Here is a 16861-nt window from a genome sequence, read left to right as displayed (position 1 = left end):
GAACATCTTTTCTTTGAGTGTGCATTCTCTAAAGATTTCTTCAAGGAGGTCTTGAGCAAAATTTGAAACTTCATATTCAACACATTGACTTCAAAGGGTTGTGGAGAAGACTGGCAAGGAGGGCTAAAGGGAAGATAAGCAGGCATTCATTTGGGTTGTGCCTGCAATAGTGATATACTTGATTGGATGGCTAAGAAATGATGCATTATGGGGCCACATAGCGCCTCGACCTCAGCTGCGTAGTAGACAAGTACAAATGCAGAGCAAATATAGAATTTGTGTACACTATACAGAAAATCAAACTGCAAAAATAGAGCATGGATAGAGGGGCTATATGAGTAATGCAAGTGTACAGAGGGTAGCTAACTGATTTTAGTTGGTCTTTGCAGTTTTTGTTGTTGTTTTTCTTAGCTGTTGTATTTTGTTCTCTCTGGAAGTTTCAATAAATGTGTTCGTTCGACAAAATAAAAAGAGTTTTTTGCAGTATCTTTTAGAGTTAATGTTTTCTTATAAAGAGTCAAGCAGATTTTTCAATTCAAATTAGACTCGAACTACTCCAAGTGAATGAAATTATTTTAACATCGCCGTTGTAGTACAAAATTGAGATCATTAGACGAAGAGCAATAAAAACATTATCTACTCATAAAATTATTGTCAAAAACCTTGGTGAGTAGAGTTAGCAGATACTTTTGATGGTGGGAGCTAGCATGTCAAACCCCTATCAGAAGTATGACGGGCTCCGACCCGTAGGCCGGGAACCACCTGACTTATCCGTTACTTTGAACATTATAAACCATAACTTGCACGCAGAAAAGGCCCAACATAGGAATATCCGATCATTCAGCACATATATTCATATGTGGACCGACAAGGTCGCCACAACATAAAGTATATCATAAAGCTGGCAAGGCTAACAGTAAAGTATCAAGAGCTCAAAATAAGGTCAATATGAACCGGTGGAGCTATAAAACATCTAACTGTACACACACTTCTACGAGCCTCTACATAGAATACAAATGATGAGCCTCTACATAGAATACAAATGATCATAAGGACAATACCAAATAGAGCTACCTCCGAAATAAGTGGGTACTCCGATAATTCGGCGATAGAACACCTACGGGTCGATCCGTCTCCTCGCCTACTGCGGGCATGAGCGCGCGTCTACTGAAGGGACGTCGCGTACGAATAATGTGCGAGTATGTAAGGCATGAATAACAACATAATACAGAAATGAAAGGTAACATGGAATATGAGAGATAACCTGGACATCTGTATGCCTCATAAGGCAGTGTCATGCATGCTTAGCCTTTTTAAAAAATAAAAATAAGTTATACATATATATAGTACCATGCCCGTCCATTAAGGCTCGGTGTCATATATATATAGTATCATGCCCGGCCATTAAGGCTCGGTGTCATATATATATAGCATCATGCCCGGCCATTTGTCACGACCCAAATCATGGATCATGCGGGCACCCACACTAACCCTCCCTGGTGGGCGAACCCTTCAGATAACTACCTTAATTTGATACAACATGCGGAATAAATATTTTTATTATAAGAAATTTCCAAAATCTGGTCTAGACTCATACAAGAGCTTCTAAGAAGTTTACAATTTGAATAGATAACAGACTCAAACTGGATACGACTTCTGTTAAGGATAGAGAACAACAGAAATCTAAGGAGAGACTGCGGGTTGCAATAGCTCACCCAAACGTCTTTGACGAATGCCTCGAAACGGTCGTGAGACTCGAACATCACACAGAAAATAACTCTACACTCCGAAAAGGAGTGTAGCAAGAGTAGTATGAGCACAACACTAGGCTCGTAGGTATCATAGGCCGACAATGGTTAGTTCACGCATATAAACAAGAAGCAACTAACAAGTAAGCGTATAAGTAATCAAACACGGTCACACATCTAGCACATGAGAAAGTCTTGCATTAACGATAGTTACAAGGGATCTCAATATCTCGGATTATAAGCCTAGGGAGAATTCTATAAACCTCGATTCCATCCGGCCTTTAAAATAAATACTCACAAACAACAACTCAGTAATTCACAAATCAAGAATCAATCAGCGAATGTGCCATGCAATGACATGAATGACCATTCAAATGGAGTGCTATGCAATGCAATGTCGTGCTATGTAAATGTTATGCAATGCAGCAGTCACCTCTCACACTCCACTCCCGTACACACATGCTATGGCAATGCCTCATAGTCATGACCCATGGGGGACCCGCGAAGTCCATGTACCACTCACTCCGAATATAACCTCGGACCACGAGCACACTCTCACGATCCCGGCAAAGGCCTCTAACATCGGACACTCTATCGTTCCAGGAAAGAAACCTCGGGTAACGAACACTCACAATCTCGGCAAACCTCGGAGTCTCTCTGTCACTCTCAATCTCCTACAGAAACCTCGAGTCTCTCTGTCACTCTCAATCTCCGCAAAAACCTCGGAGTCTCTCAATCACTCTCTCTCACCATTATAACAACATAAGAGTAATATGAAAGCATGTCATGCATGATATCGGTCTCAATTATATCACCAATATGCAATAAACAAGTACAAGTCATATTATTGCCCACGGCTCAATCATCAATATTACCCTTCCTTTCATAAGGTGAGGGAGCTAGTATGTGATAAAGATACAACTAGGTGATAATTACATCACATAGCACATAGAATATGGGATGCATGCCTCGCATGGAATCAACCTCAATAATCACCGCAATCATAGGTTCCATAGATTCATACTAGGAATTGCAATTCGATATTCAATTCTCAGTAATAACCTTCCACTTCCATATGACCAGTGGGAGAACAAGAGAGAGAGAATTATATCAAATACATGAAATCACAATACAATGACAGCTCACATAACAATATCGTAATAATGGCGACGAGCCCACATAACAAGATACAATAATGGCGACAAGCCCACATAACAAGATTCTCAATAATGGCGACAAGCCCACATAACAATCCCGGTAATACCAACCTAGATGGAATTTACCTCCACACCATGCCCGAAGGCCTATCATGCTTTCCCCGTCAATCACTACTATTTACATACGTTTCGCTAACCGGAGTCTAGACATAAAGTAAACCGTAACCTACCTCAATGCCGAACGGTGTCACGAACTTTCACGCCAAAGCTTTTTCCTTCGAAGTGCTTCCGAACGGACAGGGTCTATAGCGCTTATTCGTCACACAATATGTGTACGCTACCCAATAATACTTCAACCTATATTAAGACGCCAACAACTATGGTTAAGCTACGAGGAGATTCAAACGTATTCTAACGTTAGTAACTCCTTTCTAGATGTTTAGGCGATGTTTTTCTCTTGTATCTAAACCAACCACATACTACCAATACAACATCAATAATTATGTGTTCAATACCAATCCGGACAGCCCACACAATATTCTAAACAACCCACATTCATAACATGCAATAACGATTCACATACGGTTTCGACATCCTCAAGTTACTTTTATTAGTTTGTAGCCTTAACGTTTGCATGTAACAACTTATAACAGCCCATCCAACATACAATATGATGTATACTCTTAACTTATAATTATTCTTTCCAACTTAATGAAAACACAAGTCCAAAACAGTCCACTACCACAACATGTCCAAAACAGTCTCTAACCGACAACATAACGATGTTCGGAATTCTTGCAAACGTTTACGAACATACTAAGCCAACCACATGCGATTTTTATACATCATTTCATGTCTTCTTTTCATATAATTTTAGTAAGTTATGACCAGCTATCCACACGACAAGTACAACATCAATTCATACGCAACTACGCTATATCGTCATTTTTATAATCCTTAAAACGACTCACAAATGACTTTAGTTTCAACTCCAACCATTAAACACCTTCCTTTCCATCATAAAATTCATGATAATAACAATCAAAATATCAAGTAAAAATAGTTCACTAACTTCTTCACAAAACAGTCCACACACGGCTACACCATGCTTCAACATCTCTCACATAAAATCATAGATTCAACCATTTTCATACTAACATAACTTCACCTTTAACCTTCCAATTCTTTTCATTCTTTTTACCATGAGATCTATGATAGTAACAACCATATTTATTAAAGAAAATCAGTCCATTAATTCCACCAAAACAGTCCCTACGGCCAACTAACATTCCAACACCAACTTTCATGATTTTATGCATGCGATTCATGTTCGTCAAGTTACAACCATACTTCAACATCAACACATATAACCCCATAACTACCATCATGTTCCAACATCAACTCACCTTATTTCATGCATACAACTTATATTCACACATCTACATCACCCTTAATACATGAAAAGAAAGTTAGACCTTACCTTGACAACTTGACTTCTCTACTTGGCTAGAGTTTGTGACTTGAGATAGAAATGGTTCTTGTTGCTCCAAAGACTATCTTCACGTTTTAGGTACCTTCTAAAGGGTTGAAACGCCTTGGAAAATAATTTTTGGATCAAGACTCAAAGGGCTCAAAAATCAGCCCCTTGGCCGAATGCTCTCTCTCTAGGCTTAGGTTTTCTTTCTTTGTGTTGTGTAGTTGAAATGAATTGTGATGGCTGATTTCTTGGTCATTATTTGGTTCAACTTTGATGCCTACAAGTTGGTCACATGCTCCACTTATGGCATGATTCATTCCATTAACTTTACACTTTAAATTTTCTAATTTGTTTTCTACAACTTTTGGCCAACCTCACCTTCTTGTTTCTCCTTTCTTCTTTCTTTTCAATTGTTTACAAGACAATTGTATGTGTAGTGAATGATTCATACACCACCCTTTGTCCATTGTAATTATGCCAAGATGAATGAGCAATATTTAATGTGAAATGATCCTCCACCATGTTATGTCCTCCTAAAACAATGTATACTTTCATAAAGTAGTAGATGCTTAAATATTCAAATGCATGCCTCACATGGATGCCTTATTTTCAGTCACTTGGCTGAATTCCATACTCCTTTCTTTCAATTTGGTTGTCCACAATATAATGTAAGTGTAGTGGATGAATCACATTTAAATGTATATTTGTATGTCTCCCATAGTAGTCTTATTTAAGATGACTTTGAGTCATCTTTTGGACATGTCATGTTAATGTTCATATTGGCTCATTGTTGCCACTAATTTTAACTTAACACCACGATTAAGTAGTTCCTAATTTCCATTAATGCTTCTATACCAAACAAAATTTGTAGATAAATTGTGACTTCAAACGAAATCGGAAGTTAAAGTCTCTACTTTGTATCTTGAGATAGTCTTAATACTCGGCCCGACTTGAATCATCCATATCTCCTTACCCCGATATCATTTTGACGAGCTGTTTGTTGCGTTGCAAACTAGACTCGATGAACTTAATTTTAGGCTTTTGAAAGACCTTAAAACTCCTCATATACTAGGAGATATGCCTCCTACAATATAGGCTAAAATCGGTCCGAGATTTTACCGAAATTGTTCCGATTCATTTCGTTTAACTTCTAATCCTCTTCCAACCTCATGTAACCTCTTATACATACATATACACAGTCATTTACCTCCATAACAATTCATATACATGTCTCGAAGGGTCCGTAGAATCACAATAACCATAAGTAGAACTCACAAAGCTTCGACGAAACTCCAATCGAAAAAGTATATTCCTATCTTTTGTCCATCTTCTATATCATTACTAATAATCTCAAATACTTTAAAAGGTCACTCACATTACCTCATATACATACTCATAACGCGATTTCAAATCCTTTAGGTTACTGTGTCACCTCGAGATACTTAAGACAACCATATTTATAACGATATTCTTACTAACTCGATTAACTTTCCTTGAACCTTCTTAACTCATTCTTTCTTGTTTTAATACAAGTAGCACGGATTATTATGGAGTGTGACATTCTCCCCTCCTTTAGAACATTCGTCCTCGCATGTCAAATGAGGACTAAAACTCGTCAATTAAATAAATCGAATCACCCGTTATCGCAGAGACTATAGACAAGAAGATTTGACCACGAAAAGGGTGTTTTAGGAATATTATGCCTAAAAGTGCTAAACGACCAAATGGGTCGTTACACCATTAAGGCTCGGTGTTATCATCATTAGCCCGCGTCCAGGCCTCCCGTGTCCGGGGCAATATCATGACATGCCCACTGCAGTAGTGTGCACATCTACGTGCCATGCCCGACCGACTATAGTGCGGCGCGGTGTGAGAAAATACATATATATATATATATATATATATATATGTATATAAAGCATACGTGAGAGCCCGAAAAAAAGCCACACCAATATCGGAGTGAGCGTAAGGTCGGTAGCCTCCGATTATATTATGGATCAATCATCATCATTTATCCCACTTGAAGGAACAAGGGTCATAAGGTGAGATTACCAACAATGAAGGAAATTAAGAAATTGCAAAGTAAGCTCAATCACCTCATAATAATATAAAGCTCATGTACTTGGAAATCTCTAAGAATAAAATCATCTCGTAATATCATGAAATCCGTATGCCTTGGAGCTTTGATAAATAAATCCCTCATAATCATCGTCATGGTTATCATAAAAAATAAAAATTATTCATCTTTAGCACCATAAAAACTTTAAGAGTCATGAATATCTAACATTCTTGGAAATGAGGATTTTTTTTTTTATGGAATTCATGCAAATGGGTGGCGGTAGGAAAAGAATCATGCCTTTAAAAGAAAGAGGAATAGCCTTAACATACGTGGAAGATAATTTCTCGACTTCTAACTTACTTCCTGTCTTGCAATTCACTTAAGATCATTCGTAGCCTCGTAATCTACATATAGAACTATTCATACTGTCACACCCTAGTAAGACCGGGGTACGGAAATAAGCCAAATGGAGCCATAGGAGGAAATTAGGAAATAGTGGGCCTACCTCGAGTCAAATGAGGCGGCGTACACAATTTACGTATAATACGCTTCATGACAGGACTTATGAGAGTTTTAGGGTAAACGGATCCTATTCCTGCAAGTTCTAGGTGTTTAGACATTTCTTTCAACTTTTCGTGAACATCTGCTTCAATTCTACTGAATGAATAGTAACTAATTTCAATCTCGGATTTCTAGGAAAGGAATTGTCCCCGAGGCACGTATTCAAGCCTATTACGTCTAAGACATGCCAAAGAAGGAAAGTGAAGTCTTACATACCTCTTTCCGCTCCTTCTGCTACTCCAAATTCAAGTTGCAAATCCGCCAAAATCTACAATTTGGTCATGTCACTTTATCCAAACCTGCACGCAGGAAATACCAACAGTGCCTCACAACACATCTTACCGACTACTAAATAATAGTTGTTTTAATTAATCCCTCGATTCCAAGGGATGAGTTTCTTCATAAAAAAGTTCCTAAATGTTTTCCAAAATATTTATTCTTCTCCAAATCCGAGTTTTACGATTCTTTTTGAAAGTTTCTATATCTAGAACGACGACTCCGATTTTACAATGACAAAGATGATGCTAAATATGAGAAAATGTCTATGACACGATATGCTATGACATGACACGATATGCTATGATATGACATGATATGCTATGATATGATACGATACAATATGATATGTTCTACGTTCTCTTAATGATTATGTCAACTCTCTTGAATGTAGACTAACAAGTTTGGATGGACAGCGTAGCTAGTAAGGCGCGGCACAGGTATGTTAAGGCTCGTCCCTTTCTTTCAAAGGCATGATTCTTAGTTTACGAACTCATAAATGCTTCCATGATTTTGTTGTTTTTAAAAGTTTGTTTTCAAAAGAACTTTGTTACTAAACAAGTCCGAAACTACGAACGTCCGTAATTTTCACAAATGAAATCGGATGGCTTCGATATGCTCTGGAATGATTCGATGACGTATAATGACTATGATTTCCTTAGGCGTGTGTGTGTGTGTGTGTGTGGTGTGTGTGTGTGTGTGTGTGTGTGTGGTGTGTGTGTAAACCGGATTTGGCGCTCGTCCGTGGGCCCCGCGACTTTCCTTTGTTGGTTCTAATGACCTATTTTTGGAAAGAATTCTGAAACGTTTTACAATGACAACGATGATGTCAAAAATGAGAATATTTTCCTACGACGAATGTGATGACGATGATTCTATGTTTAAAGGTCCAAGTCTATGATTTCTATGACGATATGAAATGTTAAGCTATTTTTGGATAATGACTATTTTCAAAGGTTTTAAAGTAAACGAAATGATGCCTTATGATTCTGTTATATGTTTTTTTTCCCATGAAGTTATTCTCCATTGATAGTCTCGCCTTATATAAATTGTTCCTTCAAGGTGAGACAAAGCACCCATGGTTATTCCATATTGCGATCGGAGGTTATCGACCTTACGTCACTCCGATAGAGTCATAGCTTTTTTTGGGCTCCCCGCGCGCTATGCTGATATATGTATATATATATGTATATATAAGAAGATGGGAGCGACCACGGGCGCAGCGCGCTTATAGACGCCGGGTTATACACTAGTACATGTAGCCGTACGACTTGATATCATCCCGACGCGGGATGCCGGACGCGGATATATATATATATATATATATATATATATATATATATATATATATATTATGGTTAAATGGATCGACGCCGACGCCTCGGCAATACTACATGCTCTATTTTCTATATATATGAAAAGAAATGTTTTTCAAGGAAAAGATAAAGCATGCATGGTATCCGCGCCTCGTAGGCACTCATATGTACGCAGTTCGCCTTTACATGATATGATCCATATGTACAAAGTTATGACTTTACATGATATGACCCATATGTACGAAGTTCTAGCGCTTTACATGATATGATCCATATGTACTGCTGCGGTGATTTACTCCCCGACACATGATATGTCTCGTATGTACGGGGGGGTACTCTCTACATGATATGCTCTATATCTCCAAACCTGTTGTTGCACATAATTACGTTTCTTTCTATGTTACCATCCATGCCTTACATACTCCGTACATTGCTCGTACGACGCCCCTTGTGGGCGCACGTTCCATGCCGCGGTACACCGATGAGTAGAAGCCATTACGGAGACGTTCCGGCGGATTGGCGAGCTCCACTTCATTCCAGTGTTGCCGAGTCGGAGTATCTACGCTACGATTGGAATAAAGTTAGAGACTTTGCGTAACGAGTCGTGAGTCTAGAGTGACATTTTGCTAAAACTAATCACTAGCCGATATGTTTTATTATACATTATGTTACGGGTCCTTACGCTACAGATCGTGTTTAGTTTGAAAAACGACAAAAAGATTTTAAATTTTACTATGTATTTTACTTTCATTTGATTTAAGTATCCAAAGAGAATACGTGAGTAATACGAGGCAGCGGGTTCGCTCGGCTCTGAGTAAGGGGTCGGGTGCCCATCACACCCTAGTGAGATCGGGGTGTGACACATACTATTGTTAGGCTCATCGTCATACGCTCGTCTTAAGCCCTTAATTTAAATTCATTTAGAATCTGCCGAAATTCGGGCAGCATCTCTCCTGTTTATATGCCTAGTCTGAAATCACAATCCAACAACCAACAACAACAACAACAATACCAATATCACAACACCATTATCAACACCAACATGTGCCATAAAACAGCCCACACGCTGTTTTCCAGCTTCCATAACTAACCAATTTACTATACAATTACTTAACGACATTGTCTCCGAGAATAAACCGGTATTAACGTAAATAGAAAGAGATTCATACCTTATTCTTGTTAAAACAGCAATATCTCCGATATCCACTTGAATCCATGCTAAAATCCACCGCAAAACAATACTAGAATCACAACCATGCGTTATCCGGGCCTCGATTAAGCAAAATCACTTGAATTGATCTTAGACCTTCGTGAATTTGGTAGAAAGAGTTTTGAGGAAGTGTAGAGAGAATTTAGGGAGAGAAGGTGGTAGAAAATGAGTGAAAAAAAATCAGATTTTCGTTTTTAAATTTCTGATTTTTACTGTTCACACCGAGTTACTGTAGCAGGTCGGTTACTGTAGCACGAGTTTCTGCTCTGTCAGCCTAACTTGTAACGTCCATAATTCTCTACTCCGATGTCGTGTCGACTAGCGGTTTATTGCGTTGGAAACTAGACTCGAAGAACTTCATTTTAGGCTTTTGAAACATCTTTAAAACTCCTAATATACTAGGAGATATACCCCTCCAAAGTTGACTAAAAATCTGCCTAAAATCCTGCCAACTTTTTCCAAATTTTCGTCAAATTTATTTTCTTCGATTCGCTTGATCCCGAAATCTTCCGAAACTCTCCATACATGATATTTATCACTAATCATACTTGATAATGGTCATGTGCTTTGGTTCCAAGGTTGTCCTTCCCGGTTACGACTTACAAGATCATAATTCATCCTTTACTTAAATAATATACTTAATAATGCGTCTTTCCTCACACTCTCAAGTTGTTTTACCTAGCCATAACTCGACATACTTACATTCAAATTTAACCAGCGCTTCTCCGAGGTACGGGGTGTAACACTAAAAGTGCGGGGTGTAACATAGCAGGTAGTCGAGTATGGTCAATATATGTACAGGGGTCTATACACCATCATTACAAACCAAAAAGAAGAGAAACCAAATAAACGTATATAAAATTTTATTGATTAAATTTAAAGCCTTTTTAAGGTCAGCCTTAGACCACCAATTCTGTTGAGGCCTATAAAACAAGAGAGAATTATGGAACATAATAGTAATCCGAGGGAGCTAACTTTTCCCTTCAGCATATAATTGCACGAATTAATTAAACATTCAACTAGAAAGAGGCATCATTGTTGGGACATGAACTGGGAAGTCCTGAATCTCATCAGTCCAGGGATTTTTCTCCAGATTCGCAGGATTAATAGTTTTAAGGGCATGCCAAACAACACTATTACATTTGAAACCTGAGCCAAAACCTATTTGCCATGCTCAGTCACCCTTTGTTATCCTCCCTTTGGCCTCAGCGTAGGCCAACTCATACCACAATGAGCTACTTGATGTGTTTCCAAACCTGTAAAGTGTCATTCTTGAAGGCTCCATATGCCATTCTGTGAGCTCAAGATTCTTTTCCATCTCATCCAACACTGCTCTTCCTCCCGTGTGAATGAAGAAATGATCGAAAGCCATCTTGAAGTCGGGGACATATGGCTTCTTGAAAATATTCTTCATTTTAAACGTCTTTCTAGCAATTAAGGATACGAAAAATAAAAGTTTCTCGGACATAGGAAGCACCAATGGCCCTAGAGTTGTTATATTGGCTTTGAAAGTTTCTCCTGCTACAACTGTTAGGGTTTTCGAGAGTGATATGCCAATATTTCCATCTTCATCTTGTTCTTGGTATATGCTTTTGAAAGCCCTGTCATCAGCTCCTTTGTGGGTGCGCACGACGTGCTTGAGTTTATATTTTGAACGGCGATAGTCTGTGATGCGATTGGAGAGGAGAATGGCAGCTGCCCCCATACGGAAAAGACAGTTTGCTATAAGCTTTGATCGATCCTTGCCTAGGTAGTAACCAGCATTGATGCTTTCTGTGCTCACTACCAATGCGTAGCCACTCACTTGCGACTGTTTTAACAATTTTAATAGTAAATGAATTAGTGTGTGTGTATATATATATATATATATATATATATATTCAAAAAAGGCTAGGTTCGACAAAATTAAAGAAAAATTGAAATAGTATTGGTTGGACCATATAATTAATGCCTCTTATTCTTTCACACCAATACAAATTAAGACAAAAATGTAAATATTATTTCCAAAACAAAAATTGAAGAATCTATATCTAATTCGCTTTAGAAAAATAATTTGAAATATTAATGTAATTAACTTGAAAATAAGTACTGTAATTCTTTTGTATCATGCCAACCCGAGAGAAGCTATCTTTTTACAACAAACATTTCCATTGTTTTAGACTTTTAGGTCGTACGTGTATGATATCATTTTAATTCGGACTTAGAGAGTACAATAGCTAATTAGCGAAAGAGATCAGAGTGTGTCTGTTCGTTTATAAGGATAGGAATGCATTTGTTTGTCATTTTTCTTTCTTGAAATCTTGCAAAAAGATTTTCAAAAAATGCACTATTTCTTTTTTCAAGAAGACTTTGAAAAAATGAAATTGGAGCAGCTCTTTTTTGAAAAATGTGCTTTCACAATGTTTTCGAAGAAAAAGATTTTTTACTCATCTAACACTTACTAGTACAAATCTTCAAAACAGAAATTAAATCTGTTTAAACTTTGCTAGCCTCTTTGATGAGAGTTTAGTTCCCTTGGATACAAATAATAAAAGCTATCACAATCAGGGTGACTCAATGAGTTTAGTGGCCTAAAGCCAAACCATAGAGGCCTTAAGTCTTAATAAAATAATTTTTTCCGTTAATAATTTTGTACGTATCTTGATTTTTCAATGGATTATCTGTTAGCTCCCACTGTAACTATATATAGAAAGGCTTATTTAATATTTTCTTAAAAAACGCTATTTTTTTTAATATTATCCACATACTCTAATAATATCAATTTGCTTATCATTAAATATATGTCAACATAATTTCATACATTTGTAATAGTTGTCCATTTAATTTGAAGTGAGCAATTAATGACTTCAAATTAAAATAATCAGATCTAAAAAATACTACAAATTTTAACAAAAAAAATTCTTTTATCAATATCATCATCAAATTAGTCATTTTTATATATACATGCTTGTTATGAAATTTGATTTAATTATCTGAAAACCCTGTATCACATTTAAAAAAAATTATGTCACATCTTTTTATTAATAATATTTTTTTGAAATATAATTAAATAAAACAATAAATTTTGGGGCCCTTAATATTGCGGGGCCTAAGGCAATTGCCCTAATTGCCTCCTCATTGAGTCGGCACTGATTAAGGGTGTCAAGTGGGCTGGGCCGGGCCGGGCCATTTAAACGTGGGCCACAAGGGGCCGGGTAGGGGCCGGGCCGGGCCGTAAGTTAAGTGGGCCGGGCTGGGGGGGGCGGGCTTGAGAGGGAAAGGGGTGTCCGCCCGGCCCACCTCGGATAGGGGCTACACTCGGGCTAACCCCTGTGCCCGTTAAGGGCCGGCCGGTTTTAGTTAGTGGGTCGGGTCGGGTTTTAGTTAGTGGGCCGGGCCGAATTTTAATTATTTTAAAAAAAAATTCTAATACTAAAATTTATTAAGTTTGATACTTTAAAATCTAGTTGTTGTCAACTTTATTTTAACCATCAAGTTCCTTAAATTATACGTTGGCCCTATTTTCAATCTATAAATATCATTCATTCTTCTCCACATTATCTCACAATTCCCTACTCTCCTCTTTCTCTAAATTTCCTACTCATCTAAATGGGAACTAAATGGGAACAATGCACATGAGTTTTGATACTAAATCAAAGTTCTTAATTTAATTATCTCATCTGATCCTAAGTCCTAATGTCATGTGCAGATTGTCACCTCTTCATCATCGCGGAGACATTTCAATAGGCTAAAAAAAATTTAATTATTATTATATATAAAATATTTGAAACTAATAAGATTTTATTAATATATTATTATATATATAACTAATAGTTTATATTATTATATACTGTATAACCTATTGAAATATTTTTGAACTTGTGTAAGCCAACAACAAGATAGTAACTTAAAAGGGGTATTTGATTTATTTCACGTATCAGCAATTTCGTAGGCTTGTCATTTCACTGATTTTGTCAGCCTATTATAATGTCTTGTTGCTTTTGGGCACTGATCAATGTTTGCCCCTCCTTGCAGAAATTTATCTTGGAGTTGTTGTTGTGTAGGATTAGTTTTACACAATTACATTTATAGTTCTATTTTGATCACGTACGCATTATTATTCTTGTAAATAAAATTATAAATAAAATTATAATACAAATTTGAAAAAAGAAATTTAAAGGCTCGTGAGCCTTTAGTTTTCATTTAGTAGCAATTAAATATTAACGGATCCGACTCCTCTCCATTTTCATTGTCTCGATTTCCCCAAGTTCTTACTTGAATAAGAGACACATTACATGAGTTAAAATTAATGGTTAAGTTTTAATTAACTAAAGTAAGATTCTAACTATGGTTTGAATAATTAATAAATATTTCATATATTTGCTTCCAAAATTTTAAGAATCCCACAATTATAACTACAACTATTTTATTGGGAGACAATGTTTTTAAAATACTTATTATTAGTAATAAATGTAGTACTTATCTTTTTTTTTAAAAAAAATTTGAAGTGGGCCGGGCCGGGCCGGTGCCCCGGTGGGCCATCACCCGGCCGCCAGGTGGGTCGGGGCGGTCCACCTTGTCCGCCCAAATTTCCTAATAAAACCCCACCCAGCCCAAATTTACACCTTTTAGTGGGCTGGCCGGCCGGCAGGGTCGTGTTTATCGGCCGGGTTCGGCCGGCCCGCCCACTTGACACCCTTAGCACTGATCACAATAATCCAAACATGTACGTTTTTATTTATTTTTACACAAGCTTTTTTGGAAAAACGAAAAAGAAGCATTTGACTAACCTGCAAAAGCCGATTTGCAAGGTCAATAGAAATGAGTCCAGCGCTACATCCCATGCCACTAATATTATAAGTAAGCACATCGAGTCCAAGCTTGTAATGGTTGACAATCATGGAGGATAACGAAGGTGTTGGGTTGTGAACGCCAATGTTCACTATCACTATCCCAATCTCACAAGCCTTCACTCCAGTTTTCGACAATAGATCGTCTATGGCTCCAAACATAACCTTCTCTGTTTCCTTCCTACAATTATTAAACGTCAATAACTTGGCTGGTAGCATTCTGATGCTCTCTGGAACGTACGTCTTGTCACTATATCCGCATCTTTCTAACACTTTCTTCTGTAAATTCGCGCTGTCCTCATCGAATGTTGATGTAACTATGTCTAGAAACTCTTGTTTGCTCATCATATCAGACAGATCTGGCTTGTAACATGCAAAATCTACCAAGTAAACGTTTCTTGGACGACCCCTTAAGTATAGTGCAGCCAAAAAAACAATAATAATAGACAATGATTTCAGTATGGGGATATGGTTGTTGACATCTTCGACGTTAAAGGTAAGAAGGTGAAATCCTATGGAAGAAAGGATTATGGGGATGACAAAGAGGTAAACTGAATAGGAGATTAGATAATGGTATCCAAGTTTTATGTTTTTAACACAGAAGAGAGAAGCATTTTCTGCCATTGCTAGTGAAAGGATATTGTAGAGAAAATTGAAGGAGCTGACGTCTCTATTTAACAGTGCTAAAGAAACTGTTTTAGCAAGCAATATCATGACCAAGTTGAATCAAGAATTTATTTTACTTCGAAATTTTTCATAACTACCAGCATGTAAAAGTTTACTATATCAAATTCTTACACTAGACGCTAGTGTTGTGATATTTAGCGACGTCGAGTCATAGCTAGTGAGTTTGCAAAATGATGGATCAATTCTCCTCTCCATTACATTTTCTCTCCATTTCCTCAAGTATATGTTTAGATGAGTGACACTTGTCTAATGAATATAATTTTTAAAGGTAAGATTAGATTAATTTAACAAGCCTCTTAACTATGATTAAAATATTAAGTTTTGGAAAGTACCCTTTAATTTTGGTATGCAATATCAATCTCCATCAAAATCTTAATTAAATTTAAAGGCATAATATTAAATATTATTATCACAATACTCTTCCCAGGTCTTTTCATATATTTACCATCTTAACTAAATTAAAGAGTATCTGATTAACTATTATTTTCGCTGAATGGTTCAATATACTCCATCCAATCGTTCATATATACATCAGAAAATTAAATGAAAGAGAATTAAGCTAAATATTGTCACAGATAAATTCAATACTCTAGTTTTTTTCCATTTGTCACTTGAAAATTAAATTATTATCTCACCTCCTATTTTATTATCGGCTTAGTACCCATTTTTTTTGGTTGGACCATCTTATCTCTGTTCCAAAAGATTTTCAGAAAAGTGGTGATAAATTTTAGTCCTTTCGTCCTAATTTATGTGATACTTTTCCAATTTCGTGAGTCAAACAATTTGTTCTTTGACCGTAATATTTTCATATATTTTATAAACATTTTAAATTACTTAATTATTGTGGCTTATAAAGACTTTTTATGTAGTTTTCAAATATGTACAGTAAATTTTATCCCAAAAAGCTTAAAGATTTCATGTCCGCATACATGGTCAAAATCAAAATATTTAACTCTCAAAATTCGAATTCTGCCACATAAATCGTGACAGAGGGAGTATTAGAAGTTGCAAGAGTAACAGTTGGACCAATAGCTGGAGTGCATTTATAGTTTTATGCACCAGATGAAACACAAAAGGGCCAATAATTTACCGGCCTGTTAACACCCCACCTAAGCAAGAATACCTAACTTGGTAAATTTTAGATATATAACCTTTTGCTTTCAGATCCCAAGAAGAATATAATCAAAAAAGAATTCACGGACGCGGTGGTGAGCATGGTAACAATTTGGAATATGATACACATATCACGAGGACCAATGACACCAAGTCAACTGTTTAAGCTTATGACACGGTGGTGAGCATGGTAACAATTTGGAATATGATACACATATCACGAGGACCAATGACACCAAGTCAACTGTTTAAGCTTATATCTTACCCTTGTTGTCTTTTTTTTTTTTGTTTTTTTTTTGTTTTTTTGTTTTGTTTTGTTTTGTTTTGTTTTTTTTTTTTTTTTTTTAACGTTTAACCATGAGGTACTTGGGATCCCTGATCCTATTAATTTAGCTTCGTAATGTATTCCCAAGAAGGGATTTCTTATT

At 36.7% G+C, this 16861-nt stretch overlaps 1 pseudogene; it reads right to left on the bottom strand.

Annotated features, from left to right (window-relative positions):
• Nucleotides 1-10635: 10635 nt before the first annotated feature.
• LOC132030118 (3-ketoacyl-CoA synthase 20-like) lies at nucleotides 10636-15453 on the bottom strand (annotated as a pseudogene).
• Nucleotides 15454-16861: the final 1408 nt, after the last annotated feature.

Source organism: Lycium ferocissimum, chromosome 1, assembly GCF_029784015.1.
Source record: "Lycium ferocissimum isolate CSIRO_LF1 chromosome 1, AGI_CSIRO_Lferr_CH_V1, whole genome shotgun sequence".
NCBI lineage: Eukaryota > Viridiplantae > Streptophyta > Magnoliopsida > Solanales > Solanaceae > Lycium > Lycium ferocissimum.
Note: the sequence above shows the minus strand (reverse complement) of the source record. Positions and strands in the feature narration are given on the sequence as shown.